Source organism: Furipterus horrens, unplaced genomic scaffold (assembly GCF_987537825.1).
Source record: "Furipterus horrens unplaced genomic scaffold, mFurHor1.1.pri manual_scaffold_1, whole genome shotgun sequence".
Taxonomy (NCBI): Eukaryota; Metazoa; Chordata; class Mammalia; order Chiroptera; family Furipteridae; genus Furipterus; species Furipterus horrens.
In genome coordinates this window covers 191,227,512-191,236,397 of record NW_028327171.1, presented here as the reverse complement: position 1 = coordinate 191,236,397, position 8,886 = coordinate 191,227,512, and the positions used below count along the sequence as shown (strand labels likewise).

At 41.3% G+C, this 8,886-nt stretch overlaps 1 non-coding gene across 1 annotated transcript; it reads right to left on the bottom strand.

Moving 5' to 3' along the window:
* Positions 1-6,219: 6,219 nt before the first annotated feature.
* LOC150022511 (U6 spliceosomal RNA) lies at positions 6,220-6,326 on the bottom strand. Its single transcript, XR_016513428.1, has one exon. It is a non-coding gene; the product is annotated as a U6 spliceosomal RNA (small nuclear RNA).
* Between the last annotated feature and the right edge of the window lie 2,560 nt (positions 6,327-8,886).

Here is an 8,886-nt window from a genome sequence, read left to right as displayed (position 1 = left end):
CCAAGGTTCATAAAAAAAATAATAAATGATAAAAATCAATTGAAAGTTGGATGGTTCATTTTGATTGCCTTCCTGCCAGATGATTAGATGTTTCAGTTCTCTCATGCTTCTTTCTGTCTCCCAATTTGTGATGCTTCTGCTATTTTTTCATTTGTCTGATTTTATACCTACATTCTGGTTTCCATTCATTTATATCTCCAGAGGTTTAGTTCTCTGGATTCAATATTTCCTGCTAGTTCTCTTATCAAACTTTCACATTACTAATTCTGTAATTTGATCTGTTTTTTGACAGGTTATATTTTATTGTCAAGTAGCTTTTTTTCTCCTCCTCTTCCCCCCAGTAACAGGACTCATTGCTATATGCCCCAGATTCCTCCATATTTGCCTGTAGGTTAAATTCAGCCTGCTGCATGTTTTTGTACAGTTCATAAACTAAGAATGATTTTACATTTTTTAATGTTTGAAAAAAAAAGACAATTTTGAAAAACTTAAAAATTATATAAAATTCAAATTTCAGTGTCTTTAAATAAAATTGTATTGGAACACAGCCACATTCATTTATTTATGAATTATGTATGGCAGGTATGGGCAAACTTTCCCTCTAAAGGGCCAGATAGTAAATATTTTAGGCTTTGGGAACTATGTGTTCTCTGTGGTAACTACTCCACTCTGTTGCAGAGCATGAAAGTAGCCACAGGCACTAACCTTAGAAGAGATCTGCAGACAGGAAACAGAGTGAAAAAGTGGAAAGGATCCGAGATAGGGAGCCAGGTGTCCTGGGTTCTATGCTGGACTATCACCAACCAATGTTACGATTCTGATGAAGTCTCTTCACTTCCCTGGGTCAGATTGTCTGCAAAACCGAAGAGTTTGATTCGATTTTGAAGACTTAGTTTGGAAAGTTTTCTTTCTTTATTTTGTTATCCCAGTTAAGTTACCAGGACTTTTTCTAAGGTATGTGCAGGAGTTAGAATACTTCCATTGCAAGCAAGAGAAACCAATTCTAGTAATTTTAAGCACAAAAGATATTTATTGTAAGAATATGAAGGTAGTTCACACAACTTAGGGAAAGCAGAAAATATAGCCTCGGGAAAGACAGAAGCCAGGGTAGGTCCTGGGGTACAGGCAGCAGGAACTGAGAAATAATCTCTCCAGAATGCTGTAGTCTCAGTTGAACTCAGACCTTTCTCAAGAACACACAATATTGAAATTCTGATGTTATGTTTCTAACCAACATTAGGTTTGTGTAAAGGAACAACCATGACTGTATTTGATAGGGAGGGATCCTTCCCAAAGCCAAATGAGGGGCTATTAATAGAGAAAGGTGGAGTGGTTACCAGGCAGATATACATGACAGAGTGAAGGACATAGTTGTCTCAGTGCTGGACATTGTAGCATGAGGAGCCAATGAATGATTCAAAGAAATCAAAATGGTTCTGAGTCATTTACTCAGCAAGTACTTACTGAACTTGTGAATGGCATTTTGGAGGACACCAAAGAAATATAATAATGACCTGTAAGACTGGTGGGAAAAGGTGCTTGGATTTTTCACTCAAGATGACCTGTGAACAGAATTATATTCCGTTTTAATTTGAGTCATTAAAATATATCCAAGCATATGTAAGTGCAGCTCATTATAGATGTTAAGTAATTCCCTAATTATATGTATTACACTGTAGGCAGAGGATCCTGAGACAAGTGACTTATCTCATATGTCAAGGGGCAGAGCTAAAAGCAGGACTTGACTTCCTGACTTAAATAACTGCTCTGGACCCGCTGCCTAGCAACCGTGGTCCCCATTCAGGAACAGCTCCCACGAGAGGAGCCTTGGCGCCTGACTCCCGCACTACACCATGAACTTCTCAAGGGCAAGAATTGGGAGCTGTTGCTCTGTGTTTCCCCCTGGACTTCATGTGGCTCTCCAACTTCCATTTTCGAAACAGAGCCTATCTCTACTTTAGATGCAGGCTTGAGCTGAAGAGGATTGAAAACATCCCTGGCTACTCTCAGAAAAGCCTGGTCTAAGGGCATAGGAAGGAGGACTTACTTCAGAGTGAAGGAACTTCAGAGACTTCTTTGCTAACAGAAGATGAGCTGTAATCTTGGTGGTATTTGCATTAGATGTCTTGTCCATCTCAGAGTGTATATGCATGATTACTTCTGGCAAATAATGAAAAATTATGACCTCACAAAGAAAACCAGTGAGTATAATCATTTCCATTCATCTTTCCCCTTTTCTATGGGAAAAATCTGGCCTGTGCCTGGAGCTTTGCTCAGAAGGAAATGTGTATAGAAATTTGTTCTCTATCAAGTACTTGTGCATGTGTGTGTTCTCTGTTGAGGGAAACTTACCAACTTGTTTGACTTACCTTTGAAGGCTCTTAGCCAGGCCTTTACTCAGCTGTCTCTGATTCCATGGTGGCCCTGGGTGCAGGCAAGTTCACATCTCCAAGACCAGAGCACAGCAGTGTGAGCCACAGCTGGATCCTGGAAGGGTAGATCTCATAGGTCATAAAATCATTTATTAAATAAAATTGCTTCCTCTTTTCACTATTATTTGTCCTTACCTGAAAACGGGGGTTTCTGCCCTACTTTTTCTTTTTTTCCTGAGGTGATCTATCTCTTCCTATAAGTCTACATTTGTGGGATGGCAGGGACTTCCAGCTTCAGTTTCACAACAACCTAGGGCTGAAGTCTGTTGAGAAATCCTCAAAATTAAATTAACTTTGATTCACTTAGGCTTAATACATCAATGTCACTCTGTAAGGAGCAGAAGGGAGAATGTTGGGAAATCAGAGACTTTATAGCTGGATTGCCAGATCTCCAGAAAGAGTGGCACCCTTGGATATTATATCGGGCTGGTTCATCACCACTTTTCTTACCTCTATGGCAGGAACATGGTGTTGATTTGTTAAAAGAAAGCTTTTCCACCCTTAAGTTTCAACATCAACCATCCCTCTACACTTTCTCCATAGTACTTATTGTCTCATTATATCCATGTAGCTCTCTGGTCCTTTCTCTTTTCTCCCTTGGCCCTCATCCCATTTTCCATATCCATTGCCATGTCACATAGATCCCTCTAGCTTGTGTGTGACAGTGAATCTGAAGTACTTATAATTAAGGACCAACTTGGGCTGACTTTCTCTAGGCCCAATTTCCTGGCAACTCCAGTGGGCACTAAAGACCTTGTCTTTTACTTCAGAGGACTTCCTGGTGAGTCCTGCTAAGCTACACCTCCCTTATAACCCAAGAGATTCTCAATGTCCTCAACTTCCTTCTTTTCCACTACTCAGTGAAAAGCAAAACTACGAGACAATAATGTTACTTCTACTGCAGCTGGACTTCATTTTTCTCCATGTAGCCACAGAGACTTAAAATCACACAGATTTTGAGTGACGTTGAAGGATGTTATAAGAAAAGTCCAGACAGAAAGGTGGCAGCCGTATAGTCAGTCATCACAGTCTCTTATGGAGCCACACAAACACACCTCATGCCACACTTGCCCTCAGGGAAACCACCATTTGGCTTCTTGTGTAGGTCTGCTCTGACATAACACAGGGTCACCTACTCTTTGGACAGTTAGGTCCCATCTTTTCCCTCATTTCCCTCTCTTTCTTCTTCAGCAAGTTTCTGAACTTTTAAAAGTCAAACCCATTTAGAGAGTGATTCAAGTACCAGGAGTAATCAAAGAATGTTTAAAGTTTTTATTCATCAAGTGGCTTAGAGTAAAGAGCCGAAATTCAGGCAGGACTACCCCAGAGCCAGGGCTCATCAACAAGCCAGCGGAGTGCTTTGTGAAGTGGCTGGGTTGGAGGTGGGGGTGGGGATACAGGCCCGAGGGTTTTCCAGGGTGTGAGATGCAAGAAGGAGAAATGAATAGCAGTAGAAAGGGCGTGGGTGCTGCTGATTCCAGCACAAGCAGACTTCTCTTTCTCTCTGGCTAAACATTTCTTCCTCTGAAGCTGACCCCTCTGACACTGTGTCACCTGATAATTAACATACTGTGCAAGGGGAGCTTTTGTTTAGAGATTTTTCCTCCAGGAAAGTTGTGGGGAGGGTTGGAGAAAAGGGGACATTTGGGGCAGGGATGAACCTACAGAAGGGAGAGCTGTGGAAAGCAGGGAAATGCACAGCTATTCTTTGTGCAGGGTATGTTGACCAAATAAAACCTTTACCAGAGCCTATTCCAATTTATCTTTGTTATATCAGAGGACAATCAGCTTCTATGTTCTGAGAGAAGAAAAAAAATATCCACTTCAAATCTTGTTCCAACGCTTATCAATGACTGTGTTCTTTTAGTTCAACCTGAGTTGGTGGCCACCAAATATCCTTGAGAAAACTCTCAATTGTACAATATACAGCAATACTGGCAATTTTAATACCATCACTAATCATGTGGAATACTCTGACATCCTTTCACTGTAATATTTGTGTATTTAGTGGAAACGTTTGAAAAGTCATTTCACTAGCCAACAAAAGTTATTTCATAGTGATGATGTAATTGTGAGGTAGTATTTCAGGGCTGTCAAGATCAAAGACTTGAAATATGGCTTATAAAAAAAAGTTCAGGAGTGACTCCTCCAAACAACCTTTTAAAGGAAGCAACCAATAACATTTCATCTTCTGTTTTCCTTTCATTTTTGGAATTAGAATGATTCAAGAGATATATTCTCCAGAGGCACATGAGTCAAAATTAAAGAGTGAAAATAAATAATTTTAGATAAAATTTTTCAATCTAACAGTGAGAAAGATATATACTCAATGTATTGGCCATAAAAATAGGAAAACTGTATTTAAATTGTGAATTGGGCTTTATACCAAAATCTGAAAATGAATGTCAAGAAAACCACTTTATGGTTATTGTGTTGATTGAAGAAAAAACATTTTTATGAGTAGGGGTATTCATTTAGTATTTATCTTCTTGGGCCTTATAAGCCAAAACTAAAAATTATATTTAAAAATGAAGCTCCTTTCTGTACAATAAAACCCAAACTGACATATTAGATTTTTCATACATTTGCTTGCTGACCACTGTAAGCTCAGCTATTTACCTGGTCTGAATGGAGTGATTTATGGTGATTTCAGAAAGTTACTTACTTTCTCTGCTTGTCTAAGGTGATGAAGAAAGGAGACAAATTCTCCCTTGTAGCAGTTTCTGACTTTCCCAAGCTAAGAAAAGGAAAAACAAAAAGACAAACAATACTCATTCAATTATAAAGCATTTTTAGATGGTGTTGATTTTTTTTTAAATATCAGGATCTGCCAACCCTTTAAAAGAAAAATAAAGTGTTTGTGATAACTCTCTCCCTCCCTCTGGTAACTCAGAGTAGGACTACAACCCAACATCTTTTATTTGAACTTCTTGACAGATTAGGCAGAGAATGCCTTGATTTTTTTTTTTTTCCTTTTAAGAAGACTGATCCCCAGGGGTGGACTAATCAACTGAAGATCACATTTAAGTTAAAACAAAACAAAACAAAACAAACCCAATTAGTTTTTTTTCTCCAGAAAGGGGACATCTGCTTTTGCCCCCACTTGAAACTTTGATATGCCACAGCCTAGAAAGGGATGTTCTCCTAAAGTTTCCCCATATTACTTTTCTCAAAAAGACTATTATTCTTCCTCACAAAGCACACATCTGTTAATAACTGCAGCCATAGCAATAATAATAATAACATATAACCACCACAATAGTAGCTACTATTTGACAGGGCCTACTTCTATGTGTCTGGCACCAAATTTGGCAATCTGCACTTGTTAACTTGTTAATCTCCACAGCGCTCTTTTCCTTCCTCCCTCCCTCCCTTCCTTCCTTCTTCCTTCCTTCCTTCCTTCCTCCCTTCCTTCTTTCCTTCCTTCCTTCCTCCCTTCCTTCTTTCCTTCCTTCCTTCCTCCCTCCCTTCTTCCCTCTCTCTTTCTTTCTTTTCTTTCCTTTTCTTTCCTTTCCTTCCTTCCTTCCTTCCTTCCTTCCTTCCTTCCTTCCTTCCTTCCTTCCTTCCTTCCTTCCTTCCTTCCTTTCAGTTGACACACAGATTTATTCAAACAAGCAATGTGTCATCAGAAAAAAACATTCCCAACAGCTTCTACTTCTGTTTACAGTTTCTTTATCTTCAAGTGGGGAAATCATTTGTTTCTCAGTTGTGATGAGCTACGTTTCCCACATTGTTAGCTTGAATTTCATCTTCTAATATCTTCCTTTTCCCCATGCGAGGGACTGTTAAAAATACAGAATGCTTTGCAAATTTGTGTGTCATCTTTGCTCAGGGGCCATGTTAATCTTATCTGTATCTTTCCAATTTTAGTATATGTGCTGCCCAAGTGAGCACTTCATAGCACTCTTTGAAAGAAGGGTTTATTATCACCATTTTACAAATGAGGAAAGTGAGCTCAGAGATGGTAAGTAGCTTAATGTCTCATAATAAAGAAGTAAACACAGCTGCAGCTTGAATCCATGTCTGACTATACACACTTTTTTTCACACTCTTGCCAATTGTTGTGGCTATTTCTCTTTGCTGGGGGAGTCAAATAACCAGGGAGAGGGCATCTGGGAATCTTTCAAGAAGATTGAACAATGCGTGACTAGTGCTGTCCTGGACATTCCTTCACTAACCTTTAAAGACCAGCCTCATCCACTGTTGCATTTCCACAGGCAGGTACATAGGAACTCAGTAAATGTGAAATAAATGGTGATAATAGACGCTTACTGAATTTGTTCTGAGTTGAATTTTAAAACCACTGCCACCCCAACGGTCAGGGCTCCCACAGTTTCTACACAGGAAGAGTTTAAGGAATGGTAATCAGGTTGCTGAGTGGCCTAGGTGGACTGTGTCACAGCATAGCCAGGGATGGGTGGCTTTGGTAACAGTGGTAATAAATGGTAATGATGGTAACTTGGGCTCACCCGAGTCCTCACATGATTGCTCAGCATGGCGACTGAGTACTCATTCTAGCCCAACGATGGGTCAGGGGTACTCACGGCCAGTGAAGGACCTACCATACCACCTAACCACAGACATTACTGGGAAGCTGTGGAGGGCAGGAGGGGTTGGCCCAGCGCCTTCCGCCTCGCAATCAGCTCTCTGCTGCCAGCGGTGCTGCAGCTGCGCGGCTCAGGGTGTTTTCCGCAACGCGATGACAGTGTGATGGAAGAGCCATTGCCTCACAGCCCTGCAGCCCTGCCAAGCCCCGGGAGCGCTCATGCTCACATTTGCCTCAGCGGCTCTGCGGAGAACCCACCCAGCTTGGTGGGGCCCACAAATGGAGGGGAGGGAGAGGATCCTTCCCTAATGTAACATCTAAGCACATTAATCAAAAACAAAATAAAAGCAAATTTCCCCCAAACGTAAACCCATGCTGATGACAGAGCTCTCCTTAGAATAGGGCTGTGGCAGGGTCCAGCTGGACTTGCCGGCTCCGCGTCCGCGGATGTAACCAAGAAGAGCACAGAGGATGTAGGAGATAAAATTTCTCCGTCAGGGAAGAGATTCGAAACGGGCTTCAAAAGAAAGAGAGGGGCGTTATTGTTGAGGTTTGGGTCTCAGAGGAAGATGTCTTTCCAGCTGAAACGCTGAACAAACCAAACCCACAGAATTGGATATTCTAGACTCTTTGGTTGAAAGCACCTGGGGGCCGGGGTCTTTCTGATCTCTCTTCTCCAGGCTGCAGCACTTTTAATACGGCTCTGCCGGGTTAGGCCTGGATTAACAGAGGCCTTGCGCCCTTCTCTGGAGGATTCTTCTCTGCAATCCGACCTCCCTCACCAGTCTCTAAGCATTTCAAATCCAAAGGCCATTTTTCCTTTCGCTCAGCCTCTGGCTGAGCTATGGAGAGTGAAAGTGAGCTGTAAAAGGGAATGTACTTGTGGGAACAAAAAAAAAAAAGATTTTTTTTTCTCCCACCTTCTAAGTTCTAGCTGGGCTAATAAAATAATGGAGACAGATTTATTTATTTATTTTTAAAATGGAATTTAAAAATAAATACAGGTTTTAAGTCACTGGAGAAAATGTACAAAGTTGATTATACAAATGTGCATTCCAGGGGTGCCATTCTATAATGAGACTCGAAACACATTGAACAGTTGAGGTTTTTATGCTGTTAAGAACGAAGGAGAAAAGGAGCAGGGAGCAGGGGTCTGAGATTTCAAAGGACTTAGTTTACAGGTAGCTTGGGAAGAGCCAAACACAGGTGGCAGACAGGTTCTTGTCAGGCAGCCCAGAAACAATGGGACACAGGGAACTAGTTAACAGGCCCCTGCTTGGAGCCTTTCTGGTTCCCTTCTTGGGGCAGATCTTCCTATCTGAATCTCTTAGACAGGAAACGGGGAGGGTCAAATGTTTGTTCTGGGTCTTTTGTTTCTTAATGACTAGCTTAAAATCACTGTCCCAAAAGGGAGTCGTAGGGTGGCAAAACTTTGGTCCCCTTTGTACTTGGCAAATATTAGTTCCCTTCAAGACTCATCTATACCCCTCTCAGAGCCTAGCATCGTGACAGCCTGAAGCAGAACCTCAACAAAGACACGTCAAATAAATAAAACGATTGCCTGGAAGGGCTCTCCTGCTGGCCACTTTGAAAACTGAAATCCTGTTTCATTATATTGGCCTGGGTCCTGGAGGGAAGGAAACCTGAGAAAGTTTCATGAAAAATGTCCAAGAAGGCAGGGTGTTAACTGTAATCTTTCCTTGAGAAAAAGAAGGCACAGAACAGGGAAAGTTTCTACCTTTTCTTTCACTCTTGGGCAGCCTGGTTATTTTGTTTCAAGGGGGGAAAAAGGAGAGATTTCCCAGAGCAGTCAAGAGAAGAGAATTCAGTAAAACTTGGGCCTCCAGGTGCTTTTAACCAAGGAGTCTATGGATCTTTTGACCTCTCAACTACGACAACAACAAAAAG